The 24,094-nt window shown below is 35.5% G+C and overlaps 1 long non-coding RNA gene across 1 annotated transcript in view; it reads left to right on the forward strand.

Annotated features, from left to right (window-relative positions):
• LOC136969154 (uncharacterized) overlaps positions 1-21,645 on the forward strand; it is a 61,348-nt gene extending 39,703 nt beyond the window's left edge. Inside the window, exon 3 of the long non-coding RNA XR_010879779.1 lies at positions 21,596-21,645. This is a non-coding gene — a long non-coding RNA (uncharacterized lncRNA). The remainder of the gene's footprint in view (positions 1-21,595) is intronic.
• Positions 21,646-24,094: the final 2,449 nt, after the last annotated feature.

Consider the following 24,094-nt stretch of genomic DNA (forward strand, 5'->3'; position numbering starts at 1 on the left):
ATATTTTATGTATTATTTTTGCAATTAATATTGACATCAGACTGTTATTAATTGTTTTTGGATAAGCCACATGTGATTATTGTATTACTTTAATAATATATAATGTAAGGTACAAGCTTACTGTTTAATAAAAAAAAATATCTATTTTCTAATCAGAATAAAAAAAACCTAATTTTTTTATTTCTAAGTATAATACCTTAATTTTAAAATGTCTGGGTCAGCAATTTTGAAAAGGTGGCAACGTGGTTATCATTCATAAATGAAAAAGTAATATTTTTCTCACAGATTTTTTAAAATGTAAATTTATGATATTAAATAATACAACATAATATGAAGAAATAGAAGTTCTTCAAGATACAAGCAAACATTGCTATGAAAATAAAAATGGAAAATATCATAAGAAAAATTAAGAAATTACAATAACTCATTAATTATATAGCATTACAGATATAAGAAAACTAGTAGATGAGCCCGGCATTGCTAGGGCAGAAAGTAACAGTAGTGAAGATTAAGATTATTAGATTATAGCTGATCTTACTAGTTTTTGCCGGGTGCAATAATTATGATAACCTTACTTGAATAAAATGATTAATTTTAAATTTTAAAATCTAAGAAAACTTGTTTAGAACAATATATTTTGAATTTTTCGAATTTGGAATGAACTGAAATATTTGTTTGAATTCGTTTATTTTGGATTTATTTAAAAAATTATGCACTTGGAACCAATATATGGTGTGATAATGTTGTATACTGCACTATTGAGATGACTAGCAAACTTTAAGTATTATTTATTACAACAACTAAACACATTACAAGAGGGACATGTGGTGTGCTCTATCGTTGACAATGGACTACTCCCGGATTGGGTGCTAGTGTTACCACTTGTACATATCGTAACATTAACATTAATATTGCACAATGCTTATATTAAATATCTTTAACAAACAAAATTTATCTTTGCATATGATATTATGTAAAGCTATTGCCATAAACACTATCAAGAATATGGCAATAGCTTTATACTCTTTAACATCATAACTTAAACAAGGTTAAGTATTTTATGGGACACATCATAAATTTACAACCAGATTTATCATGTGTTCCATTTTGATGTGTCATGAGTCTTGTTATTGCATGATTAGGGCTTCCTGTTATATGCCTTTGTGAGGTCGTTGATCTGCACATAAAGTCAGAGTAGTTTCTGTTTGTAAGTGAGAATGATTGGCACAGAGACAGACTCTACGGTTATATAAATATCATCCCAACTTATTATAACATAAAAATATAGCTTAGGGTTGTAGATGTACTGTTCTGGTTGGAGAGCACGAGAGTGAATCTTTGACAGTTCCTTGTTTAAGAGGATGTTTTGCTGGCAATACTAGTTGGTGTTTATCCTGCGGTACTATCATAGGAAGTTCTTGATGAAGTTTAAATCCTTTTGGCATGGGTATCGAGGGTGACGTTAAGGAAGCAATTCTGCAAGACACAACACAACAGGAGATCAGAGAGAGAAGCTCTCCATGCCCTTGGAACCTGAATTTTTAACAGTTTTGGGTCTCAGATCAACCACTTTGATTGGTTATTTTTTCCACATCTCCACTTTCTAATTGGTTGTCATTCTTTACTAAGTGTAACAAGATCTGAACTCAGATTGTGGGATGAGTCAAAATTGACTGTCAATTTGAACCTAATTGCAGATAGTTAATCTTAGGACTTACATTGTCTACCTTTCTTTTGTTATGTTTCTGTGAAAAGTTTTTTCTTTTCTATTAAATTAAATATGGTGATACCTCAGTTTTCGTCAATAATCTGTCTGAAAACAATCAGTGAAATCTGAAACTGACAAAAACCAAGGCAATTATTTCCATATGAATCAATGAAAATCCAATTAATTCATTCTAGATACTCCAAAATACATACCAAAAATACATTTTATAGAGAATAAATATTGTGTTTAATACTAAAAACAATAAGAAATTAATATAAAATGAATATAAAAACTAATTTAAAGAATAAATGAACATTTAACATAGAATTTAACATGGCATTCAAAGGGCTGCTGGCTCTGGAAACTTTCTTTGGTCCCATGATGGAGCTAAAAGGAAAGGAAAGCAATGGAATTGTTTGGCTAGACACATGGGGTAATGCTCATACATCGAGAAACAATGCCACACTGAGCAGGAAAATGCATGGATTGCCCTATGTTTTCACAAAATTAACCAATGAAATCTGACACATGTGAGCATGGTAATGAAATCTGACATAACAGACAAAAACTGAGACAAATTTTTTGCAAAAAAAATTGAAGAAAACCAAAACCAACAATAACCAAAGTCAACAAAAAACAAGGTATTACTGTATGCTCTCTTATGGACATAAAATTTTTCTCATCTTAACACTAATAAATTTATATTATTATTTTTATTTTTTTTTATTTTAGTGTGGTTTTGAGACATTTCCAAAGCCTCATACCTTTAGTGTGGTTTTGCTTTGCTAATAATTTTTTGTTACAGTGTATTTGTGACAGTTGTCAGTCAGTTTATTGACTTTCACAAGTATTAAGGACAATGATATTTCTGGTTCTGATTTATTTCTTATTTCTGTCTTACTGTTTGATGAAAGTGCTAGTGGCACATGGTTGAACAAAGGGAATAGTAAAACACCCACACACCAGAGTCCAAACAATAAAAGAGAGTTTTATTCTACAAAATGAGATTAAGTATAAAAAGAGACACAAGATGCCATTTAGTGGTCAATACAATATTTAAATCTAGTTTTAACACTTTTTCTTATCATACTGAATATCTTAGTATGATAAGAAAAAGTAATATACGGGAGGCTTTGCAATGCTGTGTGGAAAAACCTCTTATTATTTTACAAGATTACAAATCTTTAAAAACAGTACCCACATCAAAAACCAATAACCAGTGCGAAAACTTCTAAAAATCAAACGTTTTCGACTCCCCTTCTGGGATCTTCGTCAGGCTTATTTATTTTTTTCGGTTGAAAGGGTGTACTGTTTTTAAACAAGCCGGTGTGGTGAGTGAATATATTACAAATCTTTGTAAAATCCCACAAATTTCAAAGAACCATCTGGTTTTTTTTTTTTGAGAAAGTTCATACAATATGGCCTGTATATGCTTAAGTGAGGAATCAGATTTTTCCTCATTTTGGGCAGAGTAATAATTTGGTCTAACTGTAAAAGTAACTTGATTCTTTCTATTGATGAGTTGGCCATGATTGGTTTAACCACCAATGTGATGACACTAAGATTGTCAGACGTAAATATGCAATTTATCATATCTGTCATTTAAAATTATCATATTTGAGCTAAAATTTTCATATGTATACCAACCAACATACATAATTATACTATATAAAAATATCAATCTTGGTTCTTTCCCAATTGAATGAATTTGAAAATGTCTTTCTGATTTGCTTCAGTTGTCCCTAATAAAATACATACAATGTCTTTAGTAGCATATAAATTGGTATTTGACTCGTTAAATAAAGTGCTTATGTGATAATATCAATTTTTTTTAAAATTCTGACAAAGAAAGAATAGGCCTGTCCACTAATGGAGCATACAGAATGCTGCTTGTCAGTGCCAACACTGATGGTTGGCAACTATTTTTGTCTTTTGCTTGCCATCTTATGTTTCTTTATCTTCCCTGTTACTTGACATTTTCCATTTTTCTTCATTTCATACTTTTATTGCAACTTTCACTTCCTCATTCCATCATTAAGCCTCTTTTCCATATGGTGGCCCTTTTCCTGATGTTTTCCTCAATAGCTCCTTTCCAACTTTCCTTCTAATATGACTGTTAAATTCACCATTCCTGCACATCTTGCAATAACTTTATTCTCCCAAGCACCTTTTCCTTAAACTCTCTCTTCAGGTTGTCCTCTTTCAATTTCCATCACTTTATCCTTTGTTCTTTCTTTCCTGGATGTCTCTCTGGATCTGTTTGTCAACCATTATCACCCAGTCAACTAATACCAATCTGTGTTGTGTAGCTATACTTTGTTAATCACCTTCAATTCCTTATTTCCTTAAGATGTTTCCTGTGATACATAAAGGATGTTAAAGGTGTGTTTTTTTATCATAAAGTAGTTGATCTGGCCTGTCCTATATCCACTCTTATATGTTATAAGCTGATTCTCTTTCTTTTTGAAGTAAAAGTTGATTACTGCCAGGTTAAATGCTACTGCATATTTCACTATTCTATCTTCCTCCTTATTTCTCACTTATACGCCATTGTAGTCTCCGCAAGCACGTGGTTTGCGGGTATGAAAGGAAGTGGAAATGAATAGTCGGTAGAAGCGTATAGATAAACAAACAAAGGTTTATTAATTACACACACAAAAAGGGGGAAATGATCGCCTGATTTAAACAGGCAAACAGCGTTCTTAACAAAATTAAGGATGACAATAACACTAGGATTACAACAGTAATTAATCGCGAGACTAAAACTAATACGCGATTAAACCTTAAAAAAACTATACAAACATTTACAAGATGGTAGATACCGTCGCCGTATTTCGTGGGACACGTAGTTACGAAATGAGATTCTTCTCGCTGGTTCTTGTCCTTTTTTTTTTCTTCCTGATCGGCTGCTCTGCTTCGAATCCTTTCTCTCGTATCTTCACCGCTCCAGATCCCCGATCCACGAAACAGAAGAATGAAAAATGCCTCGACACGTGGAAGTCATCCCTTTATATCTCCCACCATCCGGGAGCTTTTTCTTTTCCTCCCACGTGACCCTCCAAATAGCCAATCAAAAACCACGGCACAGCAATGACGACAACAGACGGTACGGTACACAACAAAATGGCCGTGCGTTACATCTAAAACCCGATACAACAACATATACGCGACGCGACATAAACGAAAAAACAAACATATAAATAGAACAATCGAACAAAAAAAAAATACATAAATATATACATATAATTAATAGCGGCGAAGCGCTACATATCTCCCCTCGGAGACGATTAACTACCGTAGTGTAGCCTACGGAAGTCAATCTCACGATGCCTTAGGTTGTACGGTCGCTTGCTTATGCCTTCGTCAGCGCTATTCCCCTGCGGAACGTCGTTACCAACACCCTTTACCCTAACATCACTGCTCCTCAATCTCCTGTTCCATCTCCCATCTTGACCCTCCTCTTCATCCTCTATTTCATGATCGCTAGGTTGCCTTTTTCCTCCCCTTTTTCTCTCCCCACGCCTAGTTTTTTCTACCGGTTCACCGTAGCACATCTTTATACGGTCAACATGGACAGTCTCCCTGTCTTTGAAGTTACACCCTTCTACGCAATACGTAGTCGGGTTCACGACTCTAATGATGCGGAAGGGTCCTTTGTATTTATCCGCGAATTTATTTTTCTTCCCCCCCTTCTTTCTCACCCAGACCTTTTGTCCTACTAAAAACTTCTCCAATTTTCGCCCCTTACTCCCGTATTCTCTTCTTTTCTCGTTAAATTTGGTAGCGCGTTTCCCTGCCGACTCCCTTAGAGCACGAAGTTTTGTGATGAGAAACGTCCTACGCTCGTCAGTCGTGCTTTCATCGACGTGTTGTTCGAAATTTGGAATGCGGGGATCTATTCCATATAACAGGAATGCAGGCGACTCGCCAATTGCCAAGTGGTGCGAATTATTATAAGCGAAGCAGGCCGGATAAATCATCTCATCCCATTCCGCCCCTCCTCTCTCCGAGGACTTTGATATCATCTCTATTAGCGACTTGTTAACTCTTTCACATAACCCGTTTGAACACGGTCTGTAGGCTGTAGTAATGTTTCTCTTGATCCCAAGCCACTTACAACAATCGGAGAACAGGGACGAAAGAAAATTCGTCCCCCTATCCGAGATAATAGTTTCGGGTGCACCATAACGACAGATTATTGAGTTAAAGATAGCATTGCTAACCGACCACGCAGTTTGATCTCTTAAGGGGTGAATCTCTACAAATCTCGTGAAAATATCGATCATCACAAGGATAAAGCTATTCCCTTGACTCGTCGTATTAAGGGGACCTATGATGTCGACGGCGATCTTCTGAAAAGGGGCATTAGCCACCTCATTCTCCTGAAATGGGGCCTTTCCCTTATGAATATTGTGCCTCTGACACTTTTCACAGGTCCTAACCACTTCCTCTACTTTATCCTTTAGGTTTCTGACATAATAATGCTTTTCGATGCTCATCATCGTCTTCCGTACTCCCCAATGCCCCGACAGATTATTATTATGAATAGCCTTGATTAACTCCTTGGAAATGTCTTCCCCCACGCAGACCTGGTTGTGATACTGATCGCGCGCCCTGAAATAACTTTGCCTATATAGGCATTCGTCCACTACTATATACTGTGGCATCTTACTCCTTATGCCGTTACCATCAGGAGTTCTCATTAAATCCCGTTTAATAGGTCCAAAAAATTCGTCTCTGTCTTGCGACAAACGTATATCGTACCTATCAGGGATAACAAATTTCGTGGCCCCTACCTCAACGTGATATACCCCATTAACGTTCCTTGACAAAAAGTCCGCCACATTATTATTCACGCCCTTAACGTGCTGCACCTCGATGTCATAATCCATGAGCTCCATCACCCATCTGATTAAGCGATTGCTTCCGTTTTTGATGTTACTAAGAAAGACCAACGGCTTGTGATCGGAGAGAATTATTGTCCTTTGCCCCAAGATTAAAAACTTAAAATGCCTCAGGGCCATGATTATGGCCAAACACTCCTTTTCTATGGTCGAGTAATTAAGTTCAGCCCCCTGAAACCTCTTACTGAAGTAGCCGATCGGTACTAAGCCCCCTTCTCTGCGTTGCTCTAGCACTGCAGCAGCCGCTATCTTAGAAGCATCGGTGTGTAAGAAAAAGGGTTCATTAAAATTAGGGTGTGCTAATAATGGCGGTGTGGCGATGGCTTCCTTCAACTTTTCGAACCCTTGCTGGCACTCCAGACCCCACACAAATTTTTTTCCCTTCTTTGTTAACTCGGTAAGCGGTGCGGCCAGGTCAGCAAAGGACGGTATAAAATTTCGAAAAAACCCTACCGCGCCAAGGAAACTGCGGACACCTTTCACGCTCTGGGGCGCCCTCACCATTCTTATGGATTCGATGTTACTCGGGTCCGGACGTACTCCCTCCCTACTAATTATGTGCCCTAGATAACTAACTTCTTCCGCTAATATCTGGCATTTTTTTGGGTTAAGTTTAAGGCCTTCGCTATTCAGGGTGCTGATGACGCGATCGAACAAATCAAGGTGGTCCTCTAATGTTTGGGAAAACAAAACGATGTCGTCTTGAAAGACGAAGCAAGAGTTCCCTACGAACTTAGCCAAGATTTTCGTCATGACATATTGAAAAAATCTCCCACTGTTCTTACCCCCTTGAGGCATCCGGCAAAGTTGGTATTTGCCCCAAGGTGTGGAGAACGCGAAAACATGCCTTACCCTGGGATCCAAGGGGATCTGAAAATAACCCGCCTTAAGGTCTAGAACCGAAAAATATTTATTCCCATTAAGCTGAGACAATATGTCATCGATCCTAGCCATCGGAAAAACCTGCGTTTTCGTTATTTCGTTTACCTTCCTCAGATCCAGAGTGACGCGGAGCTCGCCAGAGTCCTTCGGAACGACGTGTATCGGGGAGTTCCACTCTGACGTGCTCTCCTCGCAAATTCCCGCCTTCAGGAGATCATTAATTTGTCTTTTGAGGGCAGGCAAGTAGCTGTATGGGATACGGTATTGCTTAACTTTTATCGGACACTCAGACGTCAATTCAAGGGAGTGCACGTGATCTTTGGTCCCCGATAACTCTGAAACTTCGTTAGCCACAGCGTTTGGATACCTTTTTAACACATCAATCACCCTTTCCTTAACCTTCTCCTCAAGGTGATCCAACTTCCATAACTCCGTCTTATCACCTAGCTCAGTGTTTATATTAATGGAGAAATCCCCACTTCCCCTCAGGTTCGTACTATTCACAACTACTCTGATGCCAGTCAGCAGCTCTGGGTGTTGGCAAATAACATCCATGCCGAAAATTAAGTCATAGTCCGTCCCCTTTGGAAAACTCAAACTAGGAGCCTTAACACATACCCTACACCCGTTCTCGAATCTACAATCGATAATTACAGCCTCATCACTTCTCAGGAGAGCACCTGACATTCCGCTTATACAGGAATCATTAAACACAACCCAGTTTCTATTCTGTTTTCTTATATTTTCAGCTAGCTCGTCTCTAATAACGGTCCTTTCCGCGCCCGTGTCGACTAGGCAAGTAACCATGGTACCTAATATTAGACCTTCGATTGTCGGTAACCCGCGTCTGGATAATTGGATCCTCGTGGTCAGTTCCAATCTCACGCTCTGGCCATCTGTCTGACCTCCCAAATGGCCCTCCATTAGTTTAAATGCCTACGCTTATTGCACTGTCTAGCCAGGTGCCCCTTCTCCCCGCAAGCATAGCATCTTCTCTCATTGCTCCACTTTCTATCGGGATTCCCATTTCCCTTCATACATTCTGTTAACGATGCGACCGACTCCGTCAATGCCCGTATTTGACCCTCGAGCTCTGCAATACGGCTGTTCACGCCATCCTCTTTCTCAGAGGACGAAACCTTATGTTCTGAATTCGTGCACACCTCGCTCATTATTTTCCCTTTTCCGCAAGCCGCCTCAATCTCCTCCTCTTCCTCTGCCCTACATATCGCTTGGTCCAAGGTGTCCGGATGTTTTTGCATTACCTGCCTCCGGATGTCAGTGGCCAAACCTCTCAAAAAACACTCTTTCACAGCGTTATCCCGGAGCGTGGCCAAGTTGCTGTTATGAGCCACGGCGCGCGAGAACAAAGACCTTATGCGGATTCCGTACTCACAGACTTTCTCTCCTCTCTTTTGGGCTATTTTTAGGACTTGACTGAAAGGATCTTGTTCTTTGTCCCTCCGATCGAAGCATTTAATGAGACCCCTCTTTATTTCGTCGTAACTCGTGATGCCTTGGTCCCTTAGGTCAAAAAACACCGACAGCGGTTCACCCTTAAGCCTGGCCTGAACCACGGTTACTTTGACTTGCTCCTCCCAACCTGCGAGAGACGCCACGTTTTCCACCGTTTGAAAGAAGCGACATATATCCAAAACATCGCCTGGCGAATTCGTAAAGCATGGGATCATCCCCATGAACCCGGTAACAATAGGGACATTACTGATCCCCTCCATTGCCAATCCGGATGATACTACAGTATGGCTTTCCATAAGGAAAAGAAAAAATTTTCAAACCCGAAGATGTGCAGCGCAGCGACGAATACGTTACACAAATAGTAGGGCCTGGAATGTGCGACGGACTGAACGAAAATGAAATGAGGGGATGTACGCTAAACCGACTATTCACTATCCTGTCGCGGACGCCAATGTAGTCTCCGCAAGCACGTGGTTTGCGGGTATGAAAGGAAGTGGAAATGAATAGTCGGTAGAAGCGTATAGATAAACAAACAAAGGTTTATTAATTACACACACAAAAAGGGGGAAATGATCGCCTGATTTAAACAGGCAAACAGCGTTCTTAACAAAATTAAGGATGACAATAACACTAGGATTACAACAGTAATTAATCGCGAGACTAAAACTAATACGCGATTAAACCTTAAAAAAACTATACAAACATTTACAAGATGGTAGATACCGTCGCCGTATTTCGTGGGACACGTAGTTACGAAATGAGATTCTTCTCGCTGGTTCTTGTCCTTTTTTTTTTCTTCCTGATCGGCTGCTCTGCTTCGAATCCTTTCTCTCGTATCTTCACCGCTCCAGATCCCCGATCCACGAAACAGAAGAATGAAAAATGCCTCGACACGTGGAAGTCATCCCTTTATATCTCCCACCATCCGGGAGCTTTTTCTTTTCCTCCCACGTGACCCTCCAAATAGCCAATCAAAAACCACGGCACAGCAATGACGACAACAGACGGTACGGTACACAACAAAATGGCCGTGCGTTACATCTAAAAACCCGATACAACAACATATACGCGACGCGACATAAACGAAAAAACAAACATATAAATAGAACAATCGAACAAAAAAAAAAATACATAAATATATACATATAATTAATAGCGGCGAAGCGCTACACCATCCATTGTGCACTCTTCTTTCCTTGCTTTACATCTTCCCAAATGTCCATTTAAATTACCTCCAATAATCAACCTCTCACTCTGGTATTTCCATTACCATTTTATCTAATTCCATTCAGAACTTATCCTTTTCTTCTTTTCCATATCCTATTTGGGAAGCATACACACATACTATTATGACAAAGTGTCCTCATATCTCCAGCTTAGCACACATAATTCTGTCACTTTTTCTGATTACTTCACAAACACCATTTCTTAACTCCTTGTTGACTATAATACTTACTCCATTCCTCCCTTTTTCATCTGCTCCTCCAGAGAACATTTATAGCCATTTCCCAGCTCTCTTGCTTTATCTCCTTTCCACCTAGTTTCCTGCAGACATAAGATCCTCAGCCTTCTTCGTTGCATCAAATTCACTAACTCTCTGCTCTTTCCAGTCATTGTCCCAATGTTTAACATTCCCATTCTCATATTAAACATCCTCTTCTTTTTCTTTTGTTGGACTAACTGTTCTTGGTTTGGTAGCCCAAGCTCATTTCTCATAGTTTTTGGACAATGTGACTGCACATTGCTTTCAGGGAGTGCCCAAACTCTTGTATATTCTTTCTCCATTATTCCATTTGGTTTTGGCATATAAGTTTTATGGTCAGATGCCCTTCCTGACACTAGCCCTCACCATTTATATCTTTAGACTGGTATATGGGTTTCTGGTATATGTTGGTGTATGCTACCAACCTTAAGATTGATGGAGATGTCCAGGAAATGGATTGAAATGGTGCTTTCTTTTTAAGTTTCAGATGTAGCCCATTGGGATTACACAGGTTATTGTCGAACCTGGATAATTAGTTTCTTGTGCCATAAAATGAAGATGACATCTTCATTTTATGGCACAAGAAAATCTGATTTAAAGTAGTTCTGAAGGCATAGAAAATTCTAAAATCTGGTATTTCTGTCATGTTGATGAACTATTTGATGTAGTGGAGGTGATCTTGACATGAGGCATGAAAGAACAAGAGGTATACACATTTTTGAAATTTGACTAAATTTGATACAAAATTATGTTATGTTACCAATTCCGAAATGTTTTTAGCATATATTGATGTCACAATGTATGTTTAGACATGTTAGGTATTATACTAGCTGGCAAATTTTTAGGTCTCAAAGTCAATAAGTAATTACAAATTTGTAGTTTTCTACATTGAGAAATATTGTTCTTGAGAAATGAGGTTCAAAGCTTTTTGGGTAGTGGGGACCCATCATGTTTTCATTGTTGACTCCTGTGTCGTGTGTGGGGCTCATAGGGGTGACAACACGTCTTATCTTCAGCAACAATGCTGTGCAGGAATGAGTCACCCTTTTGCTGGTAGTGGCTAAGATGTTCCAGAGAGGAACCCATTCTTTGTCGACACTGTTCCTCTGTCAGAAACTTTGGACTCATATGTAGCAAATTTTTTGGTATCCTAACTGTTGGCATATCATGTTATGCACGCTTCTGAAACTGATGTGCAACACATTTACCACTGCCTGAATTGTTATGTGTTGATTCTGTTGAATGAGGTTGTCAACCATTTGGACAATTCAGAAATTCCTGGTCACCGCTAATGGCCAACTGGAGTGAGGGCTATGGACAGCTGACTGCAAACTTCCTACACCAGCTGAAAACAACAGCGCACAAAAGACTGTCTGCTCCATAAACCTCCTTTGTTCTCCAAAAAATTGTAGCTGACTTCTTGCCTTCTGTTGCTAAAAACTGTATTATAACTTTTTGGGCGACTCTGGAGGAGTCCATGTTGTTGGTTTGGTTGTCTGTGGCTCAAACCAAAACCTGTAATGAAGCATCACACTATGATTATGATTATGGTTCAACATACACCACAGTTTCTTTATATTCAGTGTTGTCAACATTATCTTCAGCAGTGTTGCCAACATGATCAACCCTAATAATAAACATCATGAGAACTGCATGTCATAAATAATTAGAGAATTGAGGCAATTAGACCCTTGAAATTGCAGACTAAAGAAATATATTCTGCTTTACAAAACATTGCAAATGATTCAAATAAAGATATGGACATTTAGATTTCATGCCAATACATTGATTTCAAAATTGACATCCTTTAAAATTTAATTGTTACATTATTATTTGTCATGATGTTTTCAATAAAATTAATTTTGTCAGAAAAATGTTTCAAAGCTGTGATTTTAACTTGTACAAAGCTTTTGAAAGTTTAAAAAAGCTAATAGATGATTTAAATGAATTTAGAACTGACGAATCATTTGAATCTGTAATAAGTAATGAAATTCAAATCACAGAAGATATGAATGTTGAACCAATGTTTTCTGAAAGACAGTGATTATGCAGATGATTATATTAATGACTCAAAATTAAGTTTTAAACATTTTTTTAGTTATAATATATTTGGCTTTAATGTTGCTAAGTGAGTGATTTAAACTTTTAGAGGAATATAATGACATGTTTAAAGTCATATCACATTTTAAGTACACTGTCTGATTGGGATGACTGTGAAATCTTAAAACATCATAAAGATTTACATTTAAAATTTACTGGCTGCTGTAATGATAATAGTGATATAGATGGAATGTCTTTATTTGAAGAAATAAAAAATATACATTGTTTTTTAAATAAAACCATGTACCTCAGAAATTTTGAATTTATTTATATTAATTGTTTAGTTAATTTTTTTCAAAACATAGCCATTTCTTTAAGAATATATTTATTGTTAACTGATAACAGTTGCTTTTGCCAAAAGAAATTTTTTAAAATTGAAAATAATAAAAAATTATTTAAGATCTTCAATGTGCCAAGAGAGATTATTTCATTTATCGACAATTTTAATAGAAAGTGAACTATTAGACAAATTAGATTTAAGTAATATAGTTTAAAGGCAAGAAAAGTTAAAATGTAATTACTTAAATGAAAAAATATTGAAAAATAATTATTAAATAAAATGTACTCAATATCAAAATATATTTTTAATTTCCCTTTATATCCTATAAAAACAATGACTGATCATTCTTCATAAGGAGAGAGAAGGTTCAGGAAACCAACCCTGCCAGCAAAACATTTCACATGAGAACAAGTACCAAAATATGGAAACTAACCAGCAATGAGCAATTATTTATTGTTACATTGTCACAATTAAATAAATTTTAAAAAAATATGATTCAAAATTGTAAATTTTAATCATATTTTTTAAAATTTATGCTTTCTGCCTGAAATTAGTAGTGTCTTGCCCCTGTACATCATACTTTTCCTGTTAACAATAGAGTCATGCCAGTAATCTAACTCCTTTCAGGGAAAAAGTTTTGAATTGAAATAATGTGATTTTTGGTCTAAACTGGAAGTTTGGATATAGTTAATTGGCTTTCATTTATCTAACTGTTCTTGACGTTAAAAAAGGACAGGCAGGCAACAATGGGAATTTATAGGTTTTTTCAAATTGCAGCCCAATTATTTTCATGGACTTCTCACAAATTTGTTTTAAAATACTATATATACAAATTGTAAGTTTGTATATAATATATAAATATCTTACATTAGGTAAAGGATGCTGAAAAATAGTTTTCACAAAGGCACCCTACATAGCACTGACAAAATTCAGCCCTTTTTTTCAAACCCCTGAAAAATCTTTTCTAGTATGCCACTTTTGATAGTCTTAACAGCCTTTTTAATTTCAGTCTTTAATTGTTCTGCATTCTTTGATCTTCCTTGTGACAATTATCTTTGATATAACCCCAGAGAAAAAAGTCACAAGGGTTTAAGTCAGGGCTGTAAGGAGGTCATTGAATCTCATTATTTACAAATTTTGGTAATCTAACCTAATAATATGATCCTGATACATACATATCTGCACAGCATACCAGGATGAATACAAAATAAGACTCACTCCAACTAACCTGTGCGAATTACGATTAACTCTTGAATAACAAATGTTTTCATAACTCCTCCTGGGCTCTTCTTCGGGCTTTTCTCAATTCAAAACAAGCTGGATCTTCCAAAATCTAACATGAATATAAAACTTGAACATAAAATCGAATGGTAAGACGAAGATTTCGAATAACAAGATCTTATGCACATGCATTCCCTGCGACATGTTTAAATAAGATCGAACATTAAATAATGATGTCAAGAAACGACATGAATTCCAAATTCGAACTTAAAATGAAAGAGTAAGAGGATGAGTTCAAATAAAGAGAACTTATGTGCATGTGTTCCCCGTGTCCATGTGTATTAATTTTAGGGAGGAGATGTGGCTTTCAATGGCATGGCAGGCTTTACTTGACAATGATATTTAACATTCGATCTTGTTTAAAGATGATATGGGGAACGCATGTGCATAAGTTCTCTTTATTTGAACTCATCCTCTTACTCTTTCATTTTAAGTTTGAATTTGGTATTCATGTCGTTTCTTGACAACATTATTTAATGTTCGATCTTATTTAAACATGTCATAAAGAATGCATGTGCATAAGATCTCATTATCTGAAATCTTTGTCTTACTATTTGATTTTATGTTCGAATTTTATATTCATGTTAGATTTTGGAGGATCCAGCTTGTTTTGAAGAGCCCAGAAGGGGTTACGAAAATGTTTGTTATTCAAGAGTTAATCATAATTTACACCAGTTAGTGGTTGTGATGAGTCTTATCCTGATATGTGTTGAAAATACTTTAAAACAAATTTTAGGTGTGGTAGGGAGTAGCACCATGTTGCATAAAGTGCTATTTCTGGATGAAATAATTTTTTCTTACCAAAAGGAAACAGTTTGACCAAGAAACTTATATATGGGGCCTGTGACTGAGTTTCAATGAAATTTAAGTATACGGCACTTGATATAATTATTGGCCATGCTATGATCTTTACTGGTTGCAATGGTTTGGATACAGTGACTTGTGGATTTGATGTTCCCCAAAATCAAAAATTTTGCTTATTAACATAGCATCAAGATGAAAATGTGTTTTGTCTGAGAATATTATTTTGTTGGCATCTATGTCTCATTCGCAAATATTTTTATCATTTTCTTAGCAAGCTCACTTGAATTGCCATTGCATCTTGGCTATGTTTCTGATGAATAATAATTTTGTAAGCAGTGCCTCTCAGGAAAATATTTTAGAATAGTGCAGGGAGATTTCCTGTTAATTCCCAGTCTTTGTGCTGCCTTCCTGATGGAACTGCTTAGATTGGTTTTGAAAAATTTTGAAATTTCTTCCAGCCTTTCAGAAGTTGGAACTGAAATCTTAGGTCCCAAGTTATTATAGTGATGATTGTCCATGTCTAAGGCAGGGATGGTGAACCTTTTTGTGTTTGCGTGCCATATTGTAAGCATACTTAGCTTTAAAGATGTTAATGCGTGCCAAAGTTTCAGACTTTGAATAACGATATTTAAAGAAATTAAATGAATATGCTTTAATTAGAATAACTGTAACAAAGCTGATTGAAAAAAAGATGATCAGATGATAAACCAAAAGTATGATTGAAAAAGACAGAAATTGTACGATATATTGCATGCCAGATGATTTCTCCTTACGTGCCACTTTGGGCACATGTGCCATAGGTTTGCCACCCCTGGTCTAGGGTACCATGTTCAAGGAACTTTTAATCATCCTATTGACATCTTATTGCTTTGTTTAATATACGAGATATAGGAACTCAAAATCTGACATTCCTGTTCAGAAATGAAAGTTTATTTTCTTTCCTTCTAAGTGTTCTGTCACTAGGGTTTCCAGATGTACCAAACTTGGTATGAAATGCCCTAAGTTCTCTGGCTATCTGTTCATTCATTCTGGTACTATGCCTTCACAAGAAAAAGCTTCTGGTCTTTGTTTAAATCACTCATCTTGTGTTTGTTTAATTAAGTTGTTGTATTAGAAAAAAATGGCACTTGTTTACTAAACACATTGATACCCCAGGTGTTGCCACTCTCCCTGATTTCATCACATTTGAAAAAACTTTTTGACATATTATTTGTCATCCTGTATGTCAATTATTTTATTATATCATTTAAAAATAAATTTATTACTTTCCCTGCCTTCCAAGCATAATGCAGTCATGACAGCTTTGGAAACAGTGGCAGAAGTCAAAATGGATTTTGTCAAAGCAAGATTATTAGACGAAGAAATAAAATTAAAATTCCATGAAGAAAATAACAACTTATATCTGGAAGCCAATGAAGTTAGTTTCAAGGAGAACAGCAGAGCTATTGCATGCAATTGCTAAATCACATTATCAGGTATGGTGCCCAAAGCTCTCTCAGCCCAGGTCAGGTCATAGAAAAAGATTTAGAACTCAAGGTATTTGTAATAAGGGTAGTCAACAAACCTTTGGTAAAGAAAAGCAAATTTCATTATATGCAGCAAACATCTGTAACCAAAAAAACGAATAGTATCAGTTTTGTTCTGGATTTAGGAGAGAGTAATCAGTTTGTGAAACAGGAATTAGTATCCCTTATGTGTAATGTTTTGCAATTGGATCACAAAGTGACTTTATGTAGCTAATGGAAAAGTTTTAAAGGCAACTAAAAGTGGTGAGCTGCAGGCAATGTGTCAGGAACACACTATAACCATTGAGGCACTCATAGTTCCTGATATTAAGCACAATTTGCTGTCACTCTCAAAGATGACTTCAAAAGGACATAGGATTGTGGTGGAGAAGGAATATACAATGATTTGTGGAAAGAATTTTGTGTTGGAATGTAAAAGAGCTGTAAGGAACTGAGTCCGAACGTTATTTTTATTTTATTATTATTATTATTTCCGTTTTATTATCTTTTGTTTGGGGTTTATGTTTATTTAGGACGAAGGTTCCCCACCACTCTCTTGTTAGTAATGAAAAATGAAGATAAAACAACTCACGGAGAAATAAGCGCCGTAGTTTTCCTACGGCGCTTATTTCTTGGGCACTTGCGCTGCCCGGCGGAAGTAACACTCCACAGAAAAAAAAAATGGAGGGGGGAGTCCCCATAATCACTAGTAGAGAAATACTTGATAAACCGTCTTAAACATCCCAGAAAATTATGATAAATATTTTGTAAACGGTTTATAAGCTTTGTCGGAAACTTAAAGCTGCCAGAAAAGAAAGTTAATGTTAGCAACTAAGTATGTAAATAAGGGGAGTAACCCAGCTCAAGTGTGACGTCACCTCACAGTATAAAACCCGTACGTTAACCGAAGAAGGAGAGGTGATTTCCAAACCGAGGTGAATTCCAAATCGAGGCGACGTTGAGAGCGAGGTAGATTCGAAAGCGAAGTATTTTCTGATAGAAGTCCAGATTGATAATTGGATGATCCAAGGTGTTAAAGAGGAGTTCGATTGACGATTTGACGATATCGAAAGTATTGAGGAAATAGTTTCTTCGTATAGTGAGGTGACGGATAGACGTTTAATTAGTAAGAGATTTTGTTCATAGTTTCTAAGTATTTGATTGTCGAATTTCAAAGGGGAAATTACTATTAAGTTAAGCTAAGTAGCTGAGTTTATTGTCGGGTTGACTTGTTGATTTTCGTTAATAAATTTTGTTTGGATTATTGACATTTGTACGTAGTACGTTCTAGTTGCTAATTAAATATATTTGAACTTTTGATCTGACTTGATATTTATCGTTATTATTACTAATCTTTCGGTGCACGCTTAAAAGCCCAGGCCTGGCAAACTAATCTCGAATCTGCGTAAAGTACCCGTTAGGTTAACGGAAGTTTCACCGACCGTAATTATAGTCGGTTTCCTAAGATACTAAAATTAAGTACTTTACAGAGCAAATACTTTGTAACTGAACAATAGGATTAAAGAAGAGTGCCATGTTGCAGCTGAAGATGATTTGTGGCATGTCTTGGTCCCTACGAAAAGATGCACTGCGACAGCTTTAACTCCAAGGTTCGAATTGAACATGCTTAACACGTAGAAGGAAAGGCTTGTAGAGTCCCTGTTTACCATAATGAAAGATGGTCTACTGCCATAGGTGAACTTGTGCATAGTGATGTGTGTGGACCAATCACACAATCTACAATTAGTGGTGAAAAGTATTTCCACGTAATCTTAGGTGATTTCTCACATTTTGTTGTTGTTAAATTGTTAAAGAACAAGAGTGAAGCAGAAGAAAACTTGATAGATTATATTCGAGAAATGAAAGCTCAGCATAATTGTACAGTGAAAAGACTGTGACTGGATAATGGTGGCGAATTTAGTTCGAACAATTTTAAAGGATTTGCAAAACACAATGGCATACTATTGGAATATACTATGAGCTAAAGCCCACAGATGGGAGGAAAGGCTGAATGCATGAATAAGACTTTGTTAAACATGATTTGCACAAAACTCATTGACTCAGGAATCCCAAAGGAGTTATGGGGAGAAACATTAAAGAACTCAGCCTATGAACTAAATAAATCTCCAACAAATGCTCTTCAGAGAAAGAAAATGCCATCACTTCTTTGGCATGGACAGATTGATGTCAGCAAGCTGAAAATATTTGGATTTCAAGCATGGTACAACATCCTGCCAAAGCAAAATAAACTAGAACCAAGAGCAAAATGTGCAGTTATGGTGGGATATTGTGGTGGTGGGTACAGGTTATGGATCCTGACAGAAGAAAGGATAGTAAGATCATGAGACACATGGTTTGATGAAGGCTGTATGGAGCATATAGAGAATGAAAAAGCCAGACCAAAGTAAATAGAAGAAGGGGTGATTTCTCCAACTGTAATCATACCCAGTATTGAAGAAGAGCAAGAAGTTGATGGAAGAATAATAAGAAACAATAACAACAGCAAGCAAAAGGATGAAAGAGAAGATAAAATGGAAAATTGTAAAGTTAGAAGAAACATTAAAAAACCTTCCCATTTAAATGATTTTGAATTTTGTACTGCATATTGTTTGTTATCATTGACAGAAGGGCCTAAAACGTACCAGGAAGCATGCAAGTCACCAGAGTGGAAGAAAGCTATAGAGAAAGAATTAGATTCTCATCAGAAACATCAAATCTGGACACCTGTAGATCTGCCAGAAGGCCAGATAGCTATAGACAAAAAATGGATATTTAAAACCAAAGAAGATGGAACAAGGAAGGCCAGGTTTGTGGCAAGAGGGTTCCAAGTACCTTATGAAGAAGATGGAGAATTTAGCTATGCACCAGTCTGTGGGAGGTCTACAATTAGAATTTTACTTTCTGTGACAGTACAGCATAACTGGAAGCTATGTCAGATAGATGTCCTAACTGCCTTTCTAAATGGACACCTAGAAAAAGATGTATACATCAATACACCAAAAGGGCTTAAATGTCGAAAAAGGATATTAAAATTGAATAGAGCATTGTATGGCTTGAGAAATGCACCAAAATGTTGGAATGACAAGTTTAACAAAGTCATGGAAAAGTTACGTTTTTGTAGGTCGAAGTACAACTTCTGTTTGTATGTAGGTAACAGTGTCTACTTGACTATTTTCATTGACGATACAATCATCACAGGTGAAGATGCTCTCATTGTTCTTAGGAATGCAGTTTGATCGAGATGAAAAGGAATTAAAAATCAATCAATTTATAATAATTACCCGTATCTTAACTGAATTTAATATGGAACAGTGTCAAGAAGTTGCTACACCTAAGGAAACAAATTTCCATTTAACAGAATCCAAATTGAATGAAGAAATTCCATTTTGCAGATTGGTGTGCAGTCTGATGTATTAATACATTTATGTTACAAGCAGACTGGATATTGTGTATAGTATGTCGTATTCTAGTAGATATCTAGACAGACCAACAGATCAGTTGTGGAAGACAGGGAAAAGAATTCTTCAATACTTAAGTTGCACTAGACATCTTACACTTAATTTTACAAAAGGTTTAGACAGTCTAGTAGGCACGAGTGATGCTGATTGGGGAGGAGATACGAAAACCAGGAAAAGTGTGAGCGGAATGATTGCTGGAAATCCAATCGCATGGTATTCCAGAAAACAGAACTGTGTTGCTCTTTCATCCATGGAGGCTGAATATATCTCAGCTAGCATTGCAGCTCAAGAATTAACAAACTTTAAAGGTATTTTATCAGAATTTGGTAAGTGTAATACTGCAATCCTCAAAGTTGACTACATAAGTGCAATTTCTATGATGAAAACGTTTGAGAATTCAAAGAGAGGGTAAGCATATTGATATAACATACCACTACATCAAAGACCTGTGTAGAAACAAGGAAATTTCAATTGAACATGTCAGTACAAATGAAAATATTGCTGACATTTATACAAAAGCTTTCGGGAAAGAGAAGTTTGTCAAATTCAGAAGTTCAATGTTATGTGACTGACTGGATATAGTGTATATGTATAGAAAGTCCTTATATATTTTAAGTACTAAAAATATCTGAAACATAGGACTACATTTCGACATCTCAAGAGACATTGAAATGAGGGGGTGTGTTAAGGAATGTAAATTTTGTACTGTTATTCTCAACTGCCAGGGGGCGTCACATTGTCCCGCATCTTTTTTGTATCAATTTCCACCATGTTACAAACTAGCACAGAAAGCTTGTGCTGGTCGATTGTTCTTTGTATTTGTTTGTTCAATTAAACATAGTTTACAGTCAAACAGTGTACCATTATACACAATCTCTTCACTTTTAACAAAAGTTACAGACTACATAAAAATATATACTGTTAAATGAAGACTTAATATACTTAAAGTATTATTGTATTTGGCAACAGTCTAAACTCACTAGTAACTGATGTTGATGCTGAAGTAGTAGTAGACTGTATAGATGCAAAAAAGTAACACACTTCATTTTGAGCAAATTTTTACACAAAATTTTATTAGAAAAGTGTAGTAGACAATAAAAAATAAATGGCATAAGCCATTCAAATTGTGCAGAATTAATTACTTTTTACCGAATTTGGCAACACTATAGTGGCAAATGACTGGAGGTGGCAACTAGACTCAGTTGAGTCTTTGATGCTGAGTGTGTCGAATAATCAAGAATTCTGGATTATTAAGGTTTTACTGTAATTATTGTATAAAAATTTAATTATTTTTGACTTTTTGTATTTTATATTAGACTGAAGATTAATCTGTATCTTAATTGCCAGTATTTATTAAAAAAATTAAACCTTAATACATTTGAAATAGGTTAGGATAGTAAAAACAGTGGGGAGTATACCATTGTTAAACACTTGATGTCATTTCTTTCAAATCTTTGAATAGATAACCATCAGTCCAGTGGTTCACTTGTTTGTCACTGGATAGTCATGTAGTGTGAGTCAGCATTAATTCACGAATGGAATAATTAGCATATAATTTGCCTCATTGAATTAACCTGCACCCCCTTTCAAACAAAGAGAATCCACAGGTTATCTGCCTGAAATTATAATAATAATATAATTTTAATTTGACTGTTAAAGTTATTGAAAATTTATTTATTTCAAAAGCATGTTCTAACAATACTATTTGTTATAGATTCTAAAAAGCTGTCAAAAATCACAAAACTTACAAGCTTCAAATTCTTACATGTGAGTAAATTATGTTTATTTATTTATGTATAATATATATGAATATGTATTTATGGCTATAAACTTTAGTATTTATATATATTTAATTTTATAGTTATAATTTATGTTTAGAAATTATCATCATTCTCTTTCAGAAATTTCAAGAAATAAATGAAATTATAATCTAAGTAAATTTCTGGAAAACAAGTTTAATGATGAAAATAATTTATGGGTATTTATTATTTTTTTTATTGAAATTTTATTTGAAGGGGTGATAGAAAAATAAAAAATAACTTACTTTTAATTTATCATTTTTGTTTGAAATTTTATTTATTAAAGATTTTTCATAATAAAAATCAAATTAAACTTTTAAAAGTATATTGAAAGTTAGTGCCACTCCAAGCTTTCTAATATATAATTTTTATTTTCAATAGTAATTTTTTTAAATGAAGAATTTTGATTTTTTTTATATATAATTATTGCTGAGATATCAAAATATGTTGTTAATTTTTAAAATAGCAGTTATATAATTTTGTAAATAAACAAGTTTATTAAATGATTTGAAAAAAAATGATTTCTTTAAAAAGTGTTTTGCAATTAATATAGTTTTTTGAAAGCTCAAAATATTAATATTTTGAAATTTATCTAAAAATATTACCTTATAAGTAATTTTGTTTTAGAATTAACAAGTTAAATAAGAATAACTAGGACATCTCGTGTCTTTGTTATATGATGATAGAATTGAGGCCGAGTCAGAAAGAAAGAAGCAATCCTTGCACATGTTAGGTACAGAAGAGGTTGTAAAGTACTATTTTTAGTATCTTAGGAAACCGACACTAACTGTGGCTGGTAAAACTTCCGTTAACCTAACAGGTACTTTACGCGGATTCGAGATTAGTTTGCCAGGCCTGGGCTTTTACGCGTGCACCGAAAATATTAGTAAGAATAACGACAAATATCAAGTCAAAGCAAAAGTTTTAAATATATTTAATTAGTAAATCAAATTTAACTATGTACAATTGTCTATGATCCAAAACAAAATTTATTAACAAAATCAACAAGTCAACCCGACAATAAAACTCAGCTACTTAGCTTAACTTAAGATTAATTCCCCTTTGAAAATTCGACAAATCAAATACTTAAGAACTATGAACAAAATCTCTTACGAACTAAACATCTATCCGTCACCTCACTATACTAGGAACCTATTTCCTCAATCCTTTCGTTATCATCAAATCAAATTCCTCTTTAAACCCTTGGATCGCCTAATTCTCAATCTGGACTTCGACCAGGAATCACATTGCTCTGGAAATCACCTCGATCGTCTTCAGTTAATGTGCTGGTTTTATGCTGTGAGGTGACGTCACAATTCAGCTAGGTTACTCCCCTTATTTACATACTTAGTTTTTCTAGTCTTTCTGGCAGCTTTAATTTTCTGACAAAATCTTACAAACCGTTTACAAAGTATTTAGCACAATTTTCTGGGATGTTTTATGACGGTTTAGTAAGTATTTCTTTGCTAGTGAGTGTGGGGATTCCCCTCCATTTTTTTTTCTGCGGACTGTTAATTTTTGCTGGGCAGTGCAAGTGCACGAGAATTTTTCCTACGGCACTTGTTCTTTCGTGAGTTGGTTTATCTTCTTTTTTGGTTACTAATAAGAAAGTGGTGGGAAACCTTCGTCCTAACTAAACGTGAGCCCCAAACAAAATATAATAAAACGAAAAATAATAATAAAATAAAAATAAAGCTCAGACTCAGTTCCTTACAATGTGAACTTTGTACCTGAAAGTCACAGAAGGCAAACCTTACACTTGCCATCACAAAAGAGGCCGTCCTTATACCTATATTATGTGGCTAGAGCATTTGTCACCACTGACAAACTTAAATATGGCACCTTTTGGATAAGCCTTTCATTAGTCTGTTAAATATTTAAAAATTATAAAATCAATTATTACTTTTTATTACTCATTCCATCATTTTGATTTTTTGAGTGGAGGAAATGGCCTCCTTTGAAAGTCTCTTTAGATATCTAATTGCACAACCCTTAAAGATAATAATTTTGTCCTTATATTCTTCTACACTTCTAAGTTTGTCTTCAAAATCATCAAGATCCATTAATGATCCAATCCTTTCATCAATCTCAGTTAACAAATTTTCCTTGTCTAACAATTGTTCAAGGGAATCCTCTATCACTTTAACATCTAATTGATTTCTAGAAAATTACATCTCTAATTTATTCATCAACTTATTGGCTGCACTTTGTAATATGGTTCTTTTCCTCTTTAGTTGTCCCAAATCTGTACAGTAGACCCCCCCTATAACACAGGTTCATATAACACGGATTCGTATAACACAGTGAAAAAATTGTGATTGTGTTTGTACAACATGCTAAAAGAGACTCGTATAACACAGTAAAATGTCATTGCTGACTCGTGTTGCAACAGGATTGGTCAAATCTGGACCAAT

Source organism: Centruroides vittatus, unplaced genomic scaffold (assembly GCF_030686945.1).
Source record: "Centruroides vittatus isolate TY-2023 unplaced genomic scaffold, ASM3068694v2 contig_1035, whole genome shotgun sequence".
Lineage (NCBI taxonomy): Eukaryota > Metazoa > Arthropoda > Arachnida > Scorpiones > Buthidae > Centruroides > Centruroides vittatus.